This window comes from Clupea harengus, chromosome 16 (assembly GCF_900700415.2).
Source record: "Clupea harengus chromosome 16, Ch_v2.0.2, whole genome shotgun sequence".
NCBI classification, from domain to species: Eukaryota; Metazoa; Chordata; class Actinopteri; order Clupeiformes; family Clupeidae; genus Clupea; species Clupea harengus.
The window spans coordinates 16690726-16711645 of NC_045167.1; the positions used below are offsets into that span (position 1 = coordinate 16690726).

Below are 20920 nucleotides of genomic sequence, written 5' to 3' on the forward strand. Positions count from 1 at the left end.
TGCACATATGGACTTAAATGTATATATGCACTGTTCTGTTCTTTGGATAAAAGCATCTGCTAAATGAACACCTGTAAATTTATTTCATGAAGATCTGACAAACCAAAAATGTAGGGCTATTTGGTGTTGCATTTTTGCCCCAATGCATGTTGGGTACCCTTCTATGCATGCTGACATTCAAGCAGGGTGTAACAGAAGGAATGTTCCAAATCTCCTGTAGTTGGTTGATCTTCTGTGTTCACTCCTTTGCAACATACAGACAAACACAAATGGAAAATATCTCCTGGAGTTTAGCTGGACTATTGTACAGGACGCTGTAGAACTCCAAATGGTTTGGTTTGAGGGCGAAAGCCAAAGAAATACATCAAACAGAAGTACTAGTAGTTGCCCTACTGCGCTGGGGTTAGAGTAATTGTTTTTTGGTAAGGTCAAGGTAAGGGTAATAGCCTGGGTCAGGTTGAGAAATTGTTAGTGGTTTGGGTCATGGTATGCTTTTGGGGGCAGATGTGTAGCACAGCACCACAGTGTAACAGTGTACACTGGATACAGCTGCTGAAGACATATTTGGGAGGGCAACGTTAGATTATGGTCTGAGTTTGATAACGTGGAAGACAATTAAAAACAAAAACACCAGAAGCGTGAAGGTCAATCTGTTGAGTTGTATGGATGTCATACCACTGTAGACCCACAGTGTCGGTTAGATTATCTTTTTCTCATTCTCATCCTTCTTCTCAAGCTTGAAAGTCTCACTGTAGATCTCAGTTTTGGGGGAGAGTTTGCTGAATGTATTACCTTGATTCATGAATTCACCATTTCTTTTTATTTTGCATGACAGAATGGTCTTGGAGTGGGTAGTTTAATTTAGATTCCTCAGATTGTGAGGGGGAAAATCCTCCCTAACAAGTCACTAACACGCTGCCAGATTTAAAACAAATTATTAATGGTGGAGTCGGCGGAGACATCCAGAAATATCGTGATGAATAGAGTCGTGACTCATCGAAAGATACCCAGATACTCAAGAGACCCAGGGGCCGATCTAACTAGCGTCAACTGTCTTCTGTTCTCAGGTGCTCCTCTCTCTCTCCCTCTCTCCCTCTCCTTCTCCTCACTTCTCATTGCTCCCCATTGTCTGCAACTGTAACAATGTTTTCCAACTCCTCTCCTTTTCTCTCTTGTGTGTAGTGTTCTCCTGTACTGCAGTTCCCCCTATGGGGATTGAACAGAAGCTATGCATAGGGGAACCTGTGTTATCTGGTTTGAAGGTGGAGGAGCAGATGATGTATGCTTTGGGGAAATCTGCCTCAGAGGATGCTGGGCCTTATTTCTCCACCTGTCATCAAGGGATCAAGGGATGCCTGGCTGGCACTACCCATCTGCCCCATAGACTCTCCACACTTATTCCATTTCAATGACATTTTAATCATTTACGAGATCCTTAGTGTACAGGCTTCTGTTCATGCATCCAGGATGCTGTTTATCAGTGCAGTCTTTCAAGCATCTTAGCTATTTGCCTGCTGATTCTGGAGGACCACAATAGGGACACAGTATTCCTAAATTTAGTACAGAGCAGTACTTACTTTTAGAGAAAGGTTATAGAAAAGTGTACTTAAAGTAAGGACAAAAGTAACATATAGTACACAAGAGAACATAAGAGAAGACGGCGGTTAGTCTTCATCTTCTGTACACAAAAGAGAACAGTTTCACTACAGAGAGGGTACAAATGCTGACTTTTTGATAACGTGTTCGTGTTTTACTGTTGCAAAATCAATACTGGCAGAGACACAAGACAAAGACACACAACACCACTGAAAAAAGCAGATTGATTTACACAAGGCAATTGCTAATGAACAAACAAGCAAATCCTCTTTTCTACCGTGGCCTCAATACTCTTATGAAGCAATTGCAGCACCTCCGTCTCTGTTTCTCCGTGCTCTGCTGCCGCTGATTAGTGAGTGTTTGCTTCCCTGTGAGGCAGAGGTAAACATCCGCACACTCACCACGGAATCCCCCCCCCCCCCCTCCCCATGTGTCACTGTGTTTAGATGAAGAGCCCACCAGGGTTGGCTTTGATCAGCTGGCAACGAGGGTCTATCACGGGGCACGTTTGCAAAAAAACAGAAACACACACAAACACACATCTTGACTCAAGCCCTCCTCAAAATAAGCCCCCTATTCATTCACTGCGGGCTCTCATCTCCCCAGGTCTCAGAGTGAGTCAGCCCAAGTGCCCCACCCCTGTATACACCGACACTTCGCTCCCTCCTTGGGACATCAAAGGCATATTGGTAATCAGTGCCGCCGTTTCTGTTCATTCGACGCGTTCGCTAATTACACTGCCTCCACTTGCCTCTCGAGGACTAACACCAACCCCCATTTCCCTCTCCTCTGAATCGATCCCACCGGAGTGAGAAAGTAAACTTGCAAGTTTCTTGCCTTTCTGCACCCTCTGTAGTATTAGACTGTCTGGCGATTCCCTCTCGGCCATGGTTGATTAAAGGAAAGGTACTGAGGATGCTAATTTGTTTATTTTCTCCCGAAAACGCTAAATCCATATTATAAGGAAAACTTGTAAACCTTGGCAGCCATGCCCCTGACTGGAAACCCCGGAGAGAATTTGCAATGTCAAAACATCAACACGAAACTGTTTATAACTCTGTGCAGCTTGTCCTTACGCAGTTCAGTATAGACGAGGCCAGGTTCATTATGACTTCCTTCAGTTGGAATCTCTCTAGAGTATTAGACTGTGGTCCAACAAAAAAGTGCTCTCTGTCATAATTCTGAAAACTAATTTTTTTTTACATTGGCAATCTCCAATGGCCTTTCTCCAGTCACTCCCAGGGTGAGCAGGCACAGTGAACCAACACAAACTCCATCTGGCATCTTAGCTAAGACAGCTATCCCTATAGAGACAACCCTTTGATGACACTACTAAGAGAACACACAGGCCTCTGAAAAAAAAAATAACTCCTTCATCCAGGCAGCTCGAAAACAAATACACATACACCATGTCTGTATTGTCTGTGTACAATAAGCACCGTAGACCATAACACTTTCAATGCATCTTACAGTGAGGAAAGAGAGCGGTAGCGTTACTGTGGCGTTCTTTAATAGTCTTGTGGGCTTGTGGTTTGTGTAATAATGTAATATTGGTGTATTTCTGCTGAACCAACAGTAATCAATGAATGAAGAAAAAGGAACAGGATTGGTGTAACAAAGCATTGACATATTGACTGGCATAGTGTGAGCAAATACATTGTCATTTGTTTACTCAGCATAAATGTCACTTAAACTCTAACCTGCCTTATCTCTCTCTCTCTCTCTTACCCTATTTCATGCTAACGCTCTTGGGTTTTCATCAAAGGTAAGCCATGAACTCATTTTTGCATGTAGTCACTGGAAGCACACTTAATCATTTGTAAGTAGAACAACCTCATCAGATGCGAGACATGTGTGAATGAGCAGCTCTGTGGAAACTCTTCCTTGTGGACTTTATAAAGATGTACTACCACAATGAAAGGATGCATTGGCAAGTGAGAAGTAGAGGCTTGCAATTATGATGAATGGTTTCATTTCAACTTACAAAGACACATTTACTTGTGTTGCATGACTGCTGAGGAACATAAATCATTCTTGGTGTTCATTCTTGTATGTAAAGCATATGGGGAAAAAAATAGAAAACACAATGTTGTTGTTTGTCTTTTCAACATGGCAAGTAGCACTTGTTTTATAGTGATGTTAAATGGAGTAGAAAAAATGTGAAACAAGAACACAATGTAGTCACTTTGTGCGTTGTGCCTGGAACATTGAAAGCCTTTTTCTTCCTGGGTCCCAACAAATGAAACTAGGTGTAGTGTGTTGCATATAATTGGCTCTTTTATTGCTTGTCCTGTTGGATGGTTTGCCGTGTTTGAAAACACTCCACTGAACAATTCACAGCTACAAAGCACACATGTGAATGTGATACACTTGTCAAACCAGTTTCAAGTCTTCCAATTATTTGCAACACCTTGGCAGTGAAAATGACACTAACATATTCAATTGTTTCCGGAGGATGCAGCCACGGCAATGGATGGCAGCATGAAAGTAGTTATATATTTTTGAAAAGTTAAGAAAATGCTTTCATTTATATCAGGATTAGAGTTCAACTGAGACATCTGTTGGATTCCAGAGAGAGAAATAGAGAGACAGAGAGAGAGAGGAGAGAGAGCGAGAGAGATTAAATCTTCTGTAATGCTTATTTTAAAACAACCTTGTCTCCAGTTACATCCAGTAAATCAGCTCAAGTTGGGCTGAAACTGCAGAGCTCATAGAGAACTTCAAGGAGATCTTTGGTCTTCCTGACTGAAATTCAGTGCAAAGGGTCAGACAGGTGGCCTTAAGCAATTGTTATGTGATAATAAGGAGCACTGAGAAACCCAGATGAGTAAGTTCCGTATCAAACTGCTTCGTGTGTCTCATTGACCTTCACTGATTATTTTGAATTCACATGAACTTTCATAAAACCTTTCAGTCCATCCGCTACCACGATCCACCACCCAGACTGAGACACTATTTCTTTGTGTTTGAATAAAAACGGATGGTTTTGAAAAGATGGGGACCATGGACTGTACTGGAAATGATAAAGTTTTAGTCACACTGCGTGTTGGAATTCCATCAGTCACAGCACAGAACTGTAAACGACTGTGTCACCCTCTCACGGATGCCTTGTTATTGGCTGAGTGATCAAAGATAAAGAGGCTCTCCTGGATCAGCGGTCGTGTACGTATCTCTTGTGAAGTAAGGTGATCGCTGTTTTTATTTTTTTAGGAGGTACCATTAAACCCAATTTTTCCTGCTGGCTCTCCTCATTGCTTACCAGCAGTTCCAGCAAATCAAAGCGTCTCTATTCAGTGCCAGATTGAAAATATGCTTGCCCAGTCTCCAGTTTATGGCAGTGGACTCATCCAATCATCCAATTCTCCTCTTCCGCTGGCCAGCTTCGACCACACCAGTCTGCTTCGCTGTTAAAAAATTAGACCCCCCCCCCCCCTATTGCTCAATGGAGCACTCACCCGGATAATAGGCTCCATCAGTTCGGGGCCGGCTTTCTGCTGGTGCTCATTTGGCTCCGTTTGTGCTCGGCTGGACAACAGGATGTTCCAGGGGCCGTTACCAAGGACCCCTCCCAGCCCCCCTGCTCCTCGAGGGCCCTCCGAGAGAGGTGGCGTCTGCTCCACCAGGCCACGTCAGGCCGGCTCCTGACAACCTGGATGAATGTGGTCATTAGGAGAGCAGCAGGAGGCCGAATGAAGAGGGAAGGGAAAGGGGCAGGTGATATGCAGCTATCGTGGGGTGGGGGTGGGGGGGTGGAAAGAGGGAGGAATGGAGAGAGGGAGAGAAGGAGGGAGGGAGAGAAGGTTTTAAGCTCCATGGCCTCATTTGAACCTCCTTTGCTGGCTCTGGTGTTTATGACGAAGGGGAAATGACGGTGCTGTGCCCCGGCAAATCTGGCACTTGCCCCCCTCAAAAAGGTATCTTGCAGATGAAGCCTCGGACCCTCACTGCCATGCAATATGCGCTCGTTACTGTCAGACTAAGGCCAAGATCTCTGCAGCTGTATCCTCAGTTCTCCATGGGAAGTAAAGGGAAGGGCAGTAAGGAAGTGGGTAAGATACTCGCCTGATTTGTTGCTGGCAGACAAGCGGCTGGATTGAAGGGTTTAGGGTCAACTGTCGACAACAGGAGCTACTGTGAGATAATTAATCCAGTCTCACTCACACAATTTTTTATTAAATACACGGTATTTAAGCGTTGGATCTGCTCAGATTGGTCCTCTCAATCAGGTGTCAGGTGTCAAGGGTATGATTAAAATGCACCAGGAGAGAGGACCTTGAGCTTCTCCAAGGCTGTGCCCAAGAAATGAGTTCAAAGCTCCCAGGGATCAAGAGAAAAAGCCCCATGGGCCAGCAGGGATGGCATTTAAATCATTCTGCTGGCCAAAATTCACAAGCTACTGAATGTGTGCCATACACACTCTGTGTGTGTGTGTGTCTCACAGTTACTCTTTAATGGAGATGGCCTCATCTGCTTCACATACACTGAGAATTTACGTTCCGCCCTATCCGCACTCAAGTACACACACACACACACACACACACATATATATACACATACACATACACATACACACACACACATACACACTTACTCACTCACACTGTAGGTTGGGCTCCATGGGAGTGAGAAAGGTTACCTTTTATCCCTGAAGATTGCACATTACTGGGCTAAGTGCCTTCTTTTACTGCGCCTCTCCATCATGTCGACTTTAACTCTGGGGCAGATACATAAAGAGCCCCCTTAAAAGGGGGGAGTGTTTCTCTCCTTTCTTTTTTAGGCTGATAATGACAGCCTTTTTTTGCCCGAGCGCAGTCAGCAATCTACCTCATCGGACGTCCCTTCCAGCCCACCCCGGGCTTTATGTCCGCAATTTACCAGGCGCAGGATTTTGCCTCCATAATGTTTTTTACTTCAAATACATCAAATGTCAGGGTTGTATAATAAAGAGCAGTTATTGCATCTTTGATATCAGTATTAAGGGGTGGAAGGAACGAGACGAGATTGGGACTGGCAGGCGGCCCCCGCTTACGGTGAGCGAAACCGCGGCAGCTTGATGCAAATGTTGGCAAGGAGATGTGAGATTTTGGCATCTGCTGCGCAGAGTCGTGTTCAATTACTCACTGAAAGGGGAGCCTCGGCCGCACGGAACTCACAACTGTGGTTGTGTGTGTGTGTGCGTGTGTGCGTGTGTGTGTGTGTGTGTTGGGGGGAGGAGCGGTTCCTGGAGGGAGAAAACATAAACCAATGAAAAGAAACATTTGGTTTGTTGAAACTGAGTATTTCCGTATTGGTTAATGAAAAGGGATTGTGCTGGGACCTTGCCCAGAAAGCTCAGATGGCCAGCATCACACTGTTCAAATCCAGAGAGTTGTGTCTGTAAATGATGACGAGAAAATATAATTGTCTGCTCTTGTCAAGCCTTTCTGAGAAGTTTTCAGCCAACACCGTCATTACTTTCTTTTCCGTTGCTCATATACTCTATGGAGAAGAATATCACTTGTCACTTCACAGCTTATTTACCCGGGGAGTTTATTTGTTTCATTTCATATTGTAGTTATATCGGTAGTTTTTCCCCCCCGCCTGAATAAAATATATATCTCCATAGAATGCTTTAAGGTGGTTTTTGATCAGACACTGCAAGAGACAATCTTTAAGTCAGATACAGGACTGGAGATGAAAGAGCCCTGGGCAATGATGCTGGTCAGGTGTAAGTTATGACTGTGTGTGTGTGTGTGTGTGTGTGTGTGTGTGTGTGTGTGTGTGTGTGTGTGTGTGTGCGCGTGTGTGTGTGTGTGTGTGTGTGTGTGTGTGTGTGTGTGTGTGTGTGTGTATGTCTGTGTGTGTGTGCGTGCATGCATAACCGTGTGTGTGTGTATGTGTGTGTGTGTGTGTGTGTGTGTGAGATCAAAGTGTTGAAGGTTCACCATTGATCAGGTATCACACACACACAGGAGAACTGGGGAGATAAGATAGACAGGTGGTGATAAGTCGATTCGTCTAAGTCAAGAGCTATAGGAAATGCACAACACTGAGACAAGGACACGGGTGAAAGTCACCCTGGGAGTGAAAATGGCATACCCCTCCACCCCCCCAACCAAGTGCAATAAACAACCCCATAATACGGTCATCAATCTCACACATGGGGCTCAGTGTCCCCTCTGCGTTGAGTGTGAGTGTGTGTGTGTGTGTGTGTGTGTGTGTGTGTGTGTGTGTGTGTGTGTGTGTGTGTGTGTGTGTGACACAGTGATCATCCAGGCCCACAGCAGGTGCACTGACCTCCCTCTGACGAAAGAGAAAAACTACAGCTTGTGTTATTACATCCCCTAGATCATCAATCAATCAACCAATCAATTAATCAATCAACTTTCATATTACATTGAGGCTGCCTCTGCAGTAGGCCATGGCTTTGATTGGTGTATGAAATTAATTCTGGATAATTATTTAGGGGAGGGGGGTGGGTGGCACTAGATAGACAACAGTTAAGCTAATTATCATCTCTAATGGAACATGTCCTAAACAACACACAATGTGACAGAACAGATGCTTGAGGTGAGACTGGCAGAAAAAAAACATGGATTGCATTGGATTGTGTGTGTGTGAGTGTGTGTGGGTGTATGAGAGAAAGGGGTGAGACTGACAGAAACAAAAATCCTGGCATGCTGTGAAAAACCATAAGGACAAAGGTAGAATTGGATAGCATGGAGAGATGGCTTGGCAGGTGCTGCTGCAATCTGTAATAACTAACACAAGCAGACCCGACAGTGGACTGGATCAAGCAGACCGGATGATGCACGCTGACTTCAAGGTAAACAGAGCAGCCTGTATGCTGTGCGCTCTATTGAGGCATTCTGTGTGGGTGCTATGTTGAGGCATACTATTGTAGCCTTAAAAGATAGGATGGTGTATACTGACAGCTTAACATTTAAAATAAGCACAGGTAGGATTTGAAGTAGCCAGAGGCTATTCCTCATGCATTTTGTATGTCGGGGATAAAATTCCTAATGTTTTCCCTTTTCTTCCAGCACCCTCTCAGCAAAAAGACCCACACTCATCTGACGTATTGCATGTCCGTTTAGCTATGTTGTAACTCCACTCTGAAACTATCATTGGTCTTTACTGCCAACGTTTTACAGTCCGGGTAAGATTCGTGCCCCCCCCCCCCAGGAAAGAGACCACACTCATAGACATTGGTGTGGCTTTCTGGAAGCAGGGAAGTGTGACGGGATTTATCTGTAGTATCTCCAGCAAACTGGGGCATTGCTTTCCCCCTGGAGCCCAGACTCTCGGGAAGGGGGGATGAGTGTGCTTTGAAACTTACAAGCACGAAAAAATAAAAAGAAAAGAGACGGAGGGAGGGAGAAAAAAAAAACCTTAACGGTTGTTTCATCATGAACACCACCACATCCATGCCATCAACTTTGAGGCAGCAGCACTCCCTTTAAACAGTTTAAAAACTTTACAATGCAGCAAAACTACCATTAAAGGCATCAATAATGCATGGAGCCGCGGCAGTGAAGCCGGCCGGACTGCCACTGTGGCGATTGGGTGGTAACGGTAATAGCTTAAGTGGTTGAGTCAGTGAGACAAGTGTGTGTGTGTGTATGTATGTGTGAGAGAAAGAGAGAGAGAGAGAGAGAGAGAGAAAGAGACAGAGAGAGAGAGAGAGAGAGGAAGGGTGAGTGTGTATGTGTGTGGAGGGTGGTGTATGAGAGAGACAGAAGATAGATAGAGGGAGAAAGTAGGAATATGGCTTCTTAGCTTGGGCAGTCTCTGATCTCCATGCTGGTGCCCAGGAGGATTTATGTGCAGCAGTGAGACTGTTCCTTTAGCTAGGCGTTTTAAAGAGAATAGTAGATAGTGTGAGTGTGTGTGTGTGTGTGTGTGTGTGTGTGTGTGTGTGTGTGTGTGTGTGTGTGTGGATTTGTGTGTGTGTGTGTGTGTGTGTGTGTGTGTGTGGATGTGTGTGTGTGTGTGTGTGTGTGTGGATGAGTGTGTATGTGTGTATCCTGTAAGAGAGCGACCCCCCCCCCCCTTTTTCTTCATGCTTCCTAGTTCTGCTGCTGTGACTGTAACTGCTAACAAAGAGTGAGAAACTCTCCCGTGGGGACACCAAGATGAGCACAGCCATCTACGGAGAGAGAGAGAGAGAGAGAGAGAGAGAGAGAGAGACTAAGGGAGGGAGGACATGAGGGTGAGATTAAAAGATGGAGATGGAGAAAAGATTGAACAAGTGTGAGCTGCGAGAGAGATAGAGGAGAAATATAATGGGATGGAGGGCTAAATGTATCAAGAGTCCTCTGAGAGAATGTGTGTGTGTGTGTGTGTGTCAGGGCTTCTACTTGCCAGTAATTACCGTTTTTTGCCTGGCAAAATGTATTACAAAATGATAAATAAACAAATTGTCCAGTTATAACGCAGGCTGTCCCTATTCAGGACATTTGTGTTTTGACAGCAAAACCGCCAACAGTGCTTTTCCACCAAAAGGGGGCAACTCTCCCTGAAGTGACGATTTCCCCTGAAGTGACGACCGAGTGCACACTATGAGATGTAGTGGCAGTGATGGCGGCGCTCCACGGTTATGGGGGTTTAACTTTTGCAACAGCATGCAAAGTGCTTATTTATGAGATCAGCAAGCTGTTCCCTGACTGGGCTACACTGGCTAAAATTGCCTGTGCTCTGTCCATGTCAAGCGTGTCAGCATGAGGGTTATTATATAATGGTGAAACAAGCCCCCCCCCCTGCTTAATAGTTATTGTTAAGTAAACAGTAAAATTGTGGTTGTTGACGTTCTTTCAACGTTAACTTAGGTGTACATTACCTATTTGTGTTACAACATAGACTGTTATTGAAACGTGATCGGTAAGTTTCACATTTGTCCGGTAAAATAAATAATTTCCAGACACCGGCCGACAAGAAAGAAAAAAATCCTTGAAGAAACCCTGATGTGTGTGTGGGTGTGTGTGTGTGTGTGTGTGTGTGTGTGTGTCTGGGGGGGGGCATCATTGATGTAGTTATTGATGACCTGTCAGGAGCCAATGATCGAATCTGCACACAGTGCATCAGGGACCAGCACATAGTCACTACTGGATCCGTCTCATCAGAAGACACAAGAGAGCACCATGCCCTTCATACACACGTGTTGACACTTCATTGCATTTGGTCAAGTCGGTTAAAATCCTCTTCACAAAAATGCATCCACTCAGAAGTAAGGTCCAAGGTCAAAAACATGATTAACGTGAATTGTCTTATTATGCTTGTGGACGGTCGGAGAGCTGAGCTCTTTGAGCGTAAGCCTATGCATGTATTTGTGTACGTGTGGGTGTGGGTTTGTGGACACACGAATGTACGGTTTGAAAGCAGAGCATTTAATAAGGGCTAGCATCTGTTTTGTCTGCAGTGAACTTTCAGCCTTTTCTAATCAGCCTGCCATGAGAACACGAATGCAATTTCTATGCTTTTGAGCAAAACTTGAAACTCTGCCAAGAATTCTACATCCCCTCTGCCATTAACCCAACATGCTAGACTCATTATGAAACACACACTATTGATTTGTGCCGCCACTTATGCATGTCATTTTTTCCCCTTTCAAGTGCTAATTACCCTCTGAGTCCCCAGGTTTAATGCACTGGTACATATCTTCACATTTACATAAAGGGGTTTCAACTTACTCCATACTCTTAATGTAGCAGCATTAATGTAGAGAGTCTTGGGCCAGTCTATAGCAGAGAGAAGATAAACATTAGCTTCTGCAAAACAGACATGATGTTAGCACTCTAATGAGTGTTAGCAAGCACATTACGTTTTAAAGGGAATATCTAAACATCATTGTCAGTGATGGTGCATTACTGCTCTCCAATGACTACAAAACAATAAACAATGATGCTTTGTTATAGAATCATTCAACTTCCTTGTGCGTTGTCATTACATTGTGTCTTCAAATTTTGTGCGCTAGTCGTGACTGTATTTGTGACATGAATCTTCTTTGTATTCTCCTGTTCAAACATACTTTTAACTGCAGATTACCTGAAAATGTATTTGATCTAACACCTCAAAGACTTTACTTGTAAATTCAGTGACTAAAACTAGCTTGTCTTTGATCTGCTCTGAAGCTTTGGTTAGAGTTACGCAACATACATTTTTTTCTCCATCTGTCGGCCTGTGTCTGTCCGCTCATCTACCACTCTTGTCCGTTTCCTCCAAACTCAAAATGGTAAGCAGTGAAATCCATAACCTTTTTTTTAAGGGAACACACAAACAGCTTTAGGTAGGACCCAAACACACGACTCCAGGCACAAGCTTTAAAATCAAAGCAAGGATTCTTTACTTGCAACTCCAGGAACAAACAGGAACAGGGCAGCAAAACAGGGCACACAAATATGAACAGTAATAGACCAAGAACCCAGGAAACACGAGGGTTTAAATACACAGGACTAAATGAGAAAACAAGATACAGGTGGGTAGGGAGCAATGAGACACACCAGGCAGTAACGAAATGGATGTGACCAAAGGCACAAGGGACAACAAAAGCACATGGCCAACCAAGGAAGCAAACACAAGGAACAGAAACACAAGACAGGGCAGAACAAAGGGGACAGATGAACCAGGATCAGATCCTGGGTAGGATTGTGAAGTATTATCGAAGCCATGGGAACGGATTTAGGAGCAATGGGAACGGAATCTGGAGCCAACACGGGAACCTACTCAAACTCATACACCCACTTAAACTCAGTGACATACTCATACTCTGGAACAGGCACTGGAACAGACTCAGGAACTGGAACCTCCTCAGGAACCAAAACCACTTCGAGGACAGGAACCATCTTGGGATCTGGAACTTTCCTGTGGACAGGAACCATCTCAGGATCTGAAAGTTTCTTGTGGAAAGGAACCCTTGTGACAGGAACCACCTTTGCACAGGGCTTTGGGACTTCCATGGTGCGGGGCTGTGGACTCTCTATATCCAGTACCACTGTCCCGGTAGTGGCTGGATCGGGAGATGGTGTGAACAAAGGCACAAGGGACAACAAAAGCAAATGGAATACAGGAAGTAAACAAAGAAGCACATGGCCAACCAAGGAAGCAAACACAAGGAACAGTAACACAGGACAGGGCAAAACAAAGGGAACACATGCAAACCAGGATCACGAAATCCTGGGCAGGACTGTGACATATACACAGGAAAATATGTTAAATTTCTTGTGCTATTGGCTGGGGACAGAGCAGCCAATCCTCTCACTGTCACATACAAGTACTCATAGCCAGCAACCTAACCAATATAACAGCTGCCCACCCATAGATCCTGAAACAACAATAAAGCACAACTGGCTGGAGACAGCTGCAACATGCACCCCTGGTTGTACCTGGGATCTGTAAAGGAAGTCTTTCACAGTACAACATGCGTAGTCCGTAGCCCACAAGTCTTAAACACAACAACATGACTGTCCAACCATAACACCTGAGTTTTTCAAGCAGGCGTATTCTTTCATCAGTGTTTCATTAAATTAGGCCCACAACACCTCCAGAAGGCTCAATAAAGAAATACTGAGAGCTGTCTGGAAACACTTAACATATCGCCAGCTGGTCCTGGATTTTTGCCAGGATTGGTGTTGTTCAAAGCTGTGTCCAGTTCCTTCTCTTCGATTGGGTCATCTAGAGATTCCATGAGTCAATGATCTTCAGTTGATAGGTTGTTCAATACGCTGCCTGAGTATGCTCCTGTTCAATGAATTGTCCTTGAGAAGTCTTTGAATTTCTTTATCATCAGACCATTCATTCTGCGTCTTCTTTTCTTCCCCCAAACAGATTTGGCTGTACACCTTTGAAACACACCTTTGAATTCCTCCCAGTTCCCTTCCTCTCAGTCATTCAGTTTCTCTGTCCTCCCAGTGTTTTTCACTTGTCAGGTATTTATTTTTTTGGTGGCTTAGTTCCTCTTTCCTTAAGCTTCAGAGAGAACCAGCATCGGTGCTTGGGTGAAACAATCCACAGTTGGATTTTCTTTTGTAAACTGCCATCTGTTGTTTAGCAGCCTGGTCAGCTAGTACATGGTTCAGCTGGTGCCAGTGCATAGATAGAAGATGTTGCCATGTATTCTTCAATGAGTTTTTGGACTTTAACATGGTGCCCATGACAGATTTATGAATACGAGCACAAAACTCGTTGAACAGCATTAAACCGTTTGAGTTCATGTTCCCCACACCATATTTACCAATGACAGATGGTCACACTGTCCAATTTCTACCAGTACGAGTGTTGAAGTCTCCGAGAATAATAATAGAATAATCACCTGCTCTGGTTATGAACTCACCAAGTTTTTAATAGGTTTCCTTTACTGTGGGTGTTATCTGCATGGTTGGTCCATACGCACTAATAAGAGTAAGATGACTCCCATTCATAAGCTGGATCTGCACAGACATCAACCTTATTAATAGGTTTAGGATTAATACCTTGAGTAGCTATTTTCTTGGAAATTGCAAAACCAATGCCTGCTGTTTTATCTTCCTCACCACTCCAGACAAATGTAATGGCTTCCCTTCAACGATATTTCCAGAACTGGGAGGTCTCACTTCACTGAGGGCACAGTTGTCAATGCCTCTGACAATGATCGCTGTTGCACACTCTGGTCATACTGAGCTATCTAAAATAATTAGTTGTACAACCATTCCAAGCTCCGAAAGTAAGAGGCTGTCCTCTTAAAACTTTGCTTTTCGGGACATGGGTTGCCCCGGACACAGTAGCAGTGTATGGTCTTGTCACCATCATCTATAGATACCTCCTAATTTTAATCAACTGTTGTTTTCTGTATTTCAAATTTGCTTCTCTCTCTCTCCTTTCTCAAAAACATTCACTGTATCTTTCTTGTAACCAAGTTATACATTTAATTAGTTGGCCCAATAAGGGGCTGTTCTGTTATTAGAGTTTGAACTGAAATTATGTACAACAAATAATTTGAATAGGGAGAACACATAGAAAATGAAAAGGGCAAATCCTCTGGGACACTTTCCCCCTTAACAGTAGTTCATACCCATAAAGCACTATTTTCAGGAAAAACCCACATAAAGTAACATTTACCCAAAAAGTAACAAAGTGACCAAGTAACCGTCAAAAACACCTGCGTAGATGACAGCTTATTATATTCAGCAGGATTTTGGGCATTCTATTCTATGCAGTGAGAGGTTAACAGTCGGAGGGTCACCAGAAGTGCAACAACAGCAGACAGAGATGCACGCTCGTGTCAGAGGGGTGCAGCGCCTTATGAAGCTTTTCTGAAGGCACCTGCCAGTGGTGCCTGCCATGCCACACACAGAGCACATGGTCTGCTTTTCTGTTTTTCTCACCTTATGGCTTTTTAGACATCAATATGGAGCAACAACAAGGCTCCCGGCATGAATCGCACATTAAAGATTGATGGGCCTGAGAGTGGCTGAGTGTTTTTAGCAGCTGAATGTGAGAACGGAGAGGTTGGGGGGGGGGGGCTGGAGGGCAGGGGAGAGGAGAGCAGGCATCAGCTAGAAAAGCGGGGCAGTGAGAAACAGCATGCTTTTCCTGGGGGTCTCATGGACCATGCTGTGTGCTAGCTTCTAGCAGTCAAATCGGATCAGACACTACTAGTGACACATATACACACTTATGCAGAGAGGCACAGCTGTCCTTTCAATCACTGTCAGTCTTTCACATGCCAGATGCTCTGTTCAGATGCTCTTATTTATTTATTATTATTATTATTATTATTATTATTTGCTCTTTGCACAGCTGTCACCTCTGAAAGCAGCACTATGCTGGAGGGGGAGAGGTGAAGTTGGGCCTTCCTTCAAGATTTTAAAGCAAAAGTATGCTGCTTCTTGCCCTATTATGGGGTAACCTTTTGTACTTGTTGTACAATTCTCAAATTCATTTTGGTATTAGATGATTGTGGGATAATTTGTGTGGTTTACAAATGAATGTGCTTGCATGGGTCAACTATACTTGGGATTGCTCTGAGGATGATCTCTTGGTCCCCCGGTCCCACCCTGTTCCATGAATAACGGCCTAACCCTAACCACATGAAGGACAGACAGACACGGCCTAACCATAACCACATGATCACGTGAAGGAGAGACAGACACAGCCCACCCCTAACCACATTAACACGTGAAGGACAGACAGACACAGCCTAACCATAACCACATGATCACGTGAAGGAGAGACAGACACAGCCCACCCCTAACCACATTAACACGTGAAGGACAGACAGACACAGCCCACCCCTAACCACATGATCACATGAAGGAAAAGCAGACACACTAGCCACCCAGGCTATTCACTCTGTAGATTTTAGCTACTAGTCAAAAAACATAAAACAAATCGTCTCGGTTACTTACGTAACCTCGGTTCCTTAAGCAGGAACCAGATATAACAGTATGGTACATGACGTCAGTCATGGGGTACAAATCGAAGCATTTATCTATTCACGCCTGAAAGGCCGCGAGATCTGTCAGCGCGCGCTCCTGGCCCCGCCTGCCAGGAGTACTATAATATCATTACGCGCCCTCAGATCTGCCTTGGAAAGAAACTGAGCAAGACAATCAATCCAAGGTAACACTGTACACGCCAACTTTGTTATATCTGGTTCCTGCTTAAGGAACCGAGGTTACGTAAGTAACCGAGACGTTCCTTATCGCAGTTCACTGCGATATAACAGTATGGGACCCTATACATTCCCGCGTGATAATACAGTGGCAGCCAATTACACACACCAGTTCTACTGAAGCCTTTGCCCTCATAGAGGTTCATACGGCCGCTGGCGGTGAAGATATTAACAGGGCAACCTTTGTCATAGGCGGCAAGGATCGCGATTCTGCGCCTGTAGGAAACCACCCTGGAGTGTTTCATGTGCAACAAACATGTAGACACCGATGAACACACTTATCATATACATCGTTCTCAGGTCAGGGGATTCAGAGATCGCTTGCCTGCAGAACACCATGAATTTAACAGGGCCACCTTTATCATAGGCGACAGGGATCCGTGATCCTGCGCCCGTAAGAAAACCCTGGGATGTTTCATGTGCAACATAACATGTAGACACTAATGAACACACTTATCATATATATCGTTCTCAGGCCAAGGGATTGAGAGATCGCCTGCCCGCAGTACGCTATGAAGAAAACTAGGTTCAGCCACATCTAACATATAGAATCTAATGAAAGTGTGGCGAGAACTCCAGCTTGCAGCTTTGCAAATATCTTCCACTGAGACGCCCTTTAGTAAGGCCCAGGAAGACGAGACCCCCCGCGTAGAGTGCGCATGCAACTTCTCCGGGGGATCTAAAGACAAGCTCTTATAAGACAACACGATAGCCTCTACTATCCAACGGGAGAGGCTCGGTTTTGATAGAGGTCTGCCTTTTGCGCGTGCACCGAAGCACACGAATAGCTGATCTGACTGTCTGAAAGCTCTAGTGCGCTCTGCGTAACAGCGGAGAGCGCGCACTGGACAGAGTTTATTCAAACGTTCCTCCTCTGCTGACGCAAAAGGAGGAGGCGAGAAAACTGCTAATTCAATCACCTGATTGAATTGAATGGGGTTACCACCACTTTAGGTGTGTAAGCAGCATTAGGTCGCATAACCACTCTGTCACCAGCGATCGAGAACTGAAGGCACGATGGACTGACTGACAGGGCTTGCATGTCACCAACACGTTTTGCTGACGTTAACGCCAGCAGCAGCGCGGTCTTTAAAGAGACAAACTTTATGTCCACTGTCTCCAGGGGCTCGAACGGAGGCACTGTGAGAGCACGTAACACCACTAGCAGATCCCAAGAGGGTATGAGGTGTCTCTCTGGCACCCTGAGCCGTCTCACCCCCGCCATAAAGCGTGACGCTAGCGGGTGACTGCCAGGAGAACTGCCATTAATGCCTGCGTGGCAGGCTGAAATGGCAGCCATGTACACTTTGAGAGTAGAAGCCACCTTCCCCTCATCAAACAACTGCTGTAGGAAATCTAGAATAACGCCCAGCGCGCAGTTAATGGGGTCGTGCTGACGCGCAGCACACCACCGCTCAAAACTGCGCCACTTCAGCGTATACAGAGCCCGTGTTGATACAGCTCGGGCACTCTGTATTGTAGCCACCACCGCGTCCGACAAGCCTGACGCTATGAGCCTGCACCTTTCAGGTGCCAGGCTCTGAGACACCACCACTCCGGATGGGGGTGCCACACTGTCCTGTGCGCCTGCGTTAGGAGGTCTCTCCGTAGAGGCAGCTCCCAAGGCTGCTGCACTGACATATTGACCAGATCTGCCGCCCACGGCTGGTTGGGCCAGTGGGGGGCTATCAATATCAATTCCCTGCCCTCGTCCGCAATCCTGCACAGCACCTGCTGGAGGAGCGGGATCGGGGGAAAAGCATATAGGGGTAGAGCTGGCCACTGGTGGCCCAGCGCGTCTATGCCTAGTGGGGGATCGTCGCCCCCTAGCGAGAACCAGAGCGGGCAGCAGGTGTTCTGCCTGATCGCGAACAGGTCCACCTGCGCCTTGAAAAAACGCACCCAGATCTGACCTATCACTTGTGGGTGAAGGCACCAGTCTGCTGCTCGAGGATCGCCCCTCGATAACAGGTCCGCACTGTAGTTGAGGTGACCTGGTATATGAACTGCCCTGAGGGACAGGACGTGCCTCGCTGCCCACAGGAGCAGGCGAGTCGCCCAACGGTGTAATGACGTGGAGCGCACTCCGCCCTGGCGATTTATATACGCCAAGGTCGCAGTGTTGTCCGTCCTCACTAGTACATGCTGACCACTCAGCCTGGGCAGAAAGTGTTGTAGAGCTAGGACTACTGTTCGCAGCTCTAACACATTTATGTGAGACGCGGCCTCTGTCACAGACCAGAGACCGTTCACGCCTCTCCCTTCGCAGACAGCTCCCCAGCCTTTGGTGGAAGCGTCTGTGGTCACCACCACGCAACGCGACACTATGCCCATAGTGCCCGACACGGCGAGAAACCAGGGGATTCTCCAGATCGCCAGGGCTTTCCTGCATCTGGAGGACACCACTACTCTGCGATGCCTGTCTGTGACTGCGTTGAGCTTCATAGACAGGTACCATATTTGGAATGGCCGCATACGCAACATCCCCAACGGGAGCGCTATAGCGGCCGACGCCATCATCCCTAACAGGCGTTGGCAGCGCAGCGACGAGACTGACTGTCCCCGTAGGAACTGCCGCACGCATGTTTTGATGGCATTTATCCGTTCTTGAGACAGCCTGACCTCCATGGAGGTGGAGTCTAAAATCATACCCAGAAAATGCGTAACTTGCCTGGGGCAGAGAACGCTTTTTTCTCTGTTCATAACAAAGCCCAGTCGATACAGGTGCGCCACCACTAGATGGCCATCCTGCACTGCTGCAGCCTTTGAATGAGAAGCAATTAACCAGTCGTCCAAATAATTGTAAACGCGTAAGCCGCGTAGACGTAATGGGGCGATAGCTGCCTCTACGCACTTTGTAAATACCCTCGGCGCTAGGGACAGGCCGAATGGGAGTGCGTTGAATTGGTACGCTATTCCTCCGAACGCAAACCTCAGATATCTCCGATGTCTGTGGTGGATCGGAATGTGGAAATAAGCGTCTTTTAAGTCTATCGTGATAAACCAATCGTTTGGCCTTATAAACTGCACAAGCCTGCGTGGGGTCAACATTCTGAACCGTAGCGGCATGAGTGCTTTGTTTAACACACGTAGATCTAATATTGGCCGATAATTCCCGTCTCTTTTGGGTACGAGGAAGTAACGGCTGTAGAAGCCTGCATTTCCCTCCTTGGGAGGGACTCTGCTTATAGCCTTCTTTCTGAGCAGGGAGATTATCTCTTCTCGTAGGAAGTGAGACTGTTCTCGCTGCACCACAGACTGTATCACCCCGCTGAATGGCGGAGGGGAACGGGCGAATTGCAGCACGTAACCCCTTGTGATCGTCTTTAGCACCCATGGTGTCACTGCGCATGCGCGCCAACTCTCCGCACAACCAGGGAGGTTGTGCTTTGAGTTGAATTTGTCGGGGACTAACCCGCTCATGGTCAATGAGTCTAAGCCTAGATCTACACCCACTCCGCCTAGGGAGGGAGACGAGATCTGGGGCTGCCCCCTCATGTTTTTGAAAAAAATGTGGGGGTGCGATTGCACTGTGTGCATCGCGGGGGGAGTTGCACAAGCATGCCTGGGCACTGCGCCATCTGGGACAGGAGTTAGGACATATGATTGTGGTGCTTGTGAAAACCTGCTTACCGTCCTGGACATGATTTCCACATGTGAGCGACGGGCTGATTTCTGTGGAGGCGGTGTGGACTCCACCGCTCCCCCCTGTGTGACGAGTGGCTGACTGTCACGATCAGGAAGCCTGAGGTCTCCCTCTGCCTCGCCCGCGGCGAGCGGAGTGCTGCCGCGGAGCCTGGGCTGCCCCCTGGGCAGGGCGCGCAGCTGGTCGCTGTGCTGCAGGCTGCGCTGGAGGGCGGAAGGGGTGTCTCTGCCAGCCTCGCCCGGTGGATACCTTTGCTGGAGGCGCTGGCGAGCGGAACCCGCTTCTCTTCTGGCCCGGTGCGGGTGTGGTGTGTCCTGAGGAGGACGTCTCACCCGTGCCACTAGAGCGAGGCATCCAAGCCTGGAATACCTCTCTGCTCTTCTGCTGTTCTTCGAACTTGGCAGCCATTGTGACCACTGCCTCCCCGAAGGCGCCCTGGACAGAGACCGGGGCGTCGAGGAGTGGTGCTTTTTCTCTGTCTGACAGCTTAGCCAGTGATAGCCACAGAGACCTCTGGGTAGCCACCGCGGCACCCATCACCCTCCCCAGTGCCTGTGACGTGCACCGAGTTAGTCTGAGCGACAGATCCGTCGCGCGACGGAGTTCTGCCACAGACGGGTGATCTTCCCCCAGCGACAAGGCAAGCTCAGTCAGGAGCTTTGCCTGGTAGCGCTGTAGCAATGCAGCCGTATTGGTCGTGCAGGCAGCCTGCCCTGCAGCCAAGTAGGACTTCTCTGCCAGCTGAGCCTGGTGTCTGCCCACCCGCGTGGGCAGGAGAGGCTTCTGGCCGAGACGCATCGTGGGGGATGCGGGCGAGAGGTAGCCCGCTACTGCATCCTCCACCTGAGGAAAGGAGAGGTAGCCCCTCTCCTTAGCCATGTGGAGCTGCATGTAGGGCGCGAACCCCGGCACCGGGGCTCGGCCCGAGTAGGGTATCGCCCATGTCGCCTGCAGTTCCTCGTGCACCTCCTCGAAAAAGGGGATGCAGCTGGGAACTGACGCGGCGGAGCCAGCATAAAACTCCCCGTCCAGCAGCGAGGACCGCACACTGG

At 46.9% G+C, this 20920-nt stretch overlaps 1 protein-coding gene across 3 annotated transcripts in view; it reads left to right on the forward strand.

The window, feature by feature from the left end:
* Positions 1 to 20920, forward strand: part of zgc:152904 (uncharacterized protein LOC767777 homolog) — a 209804-nt gene that overhangs the window by 39868 nt on the left and 149016 nt on the right. The gene's annotated exons all lie outside the window — the stretch shown is intronic.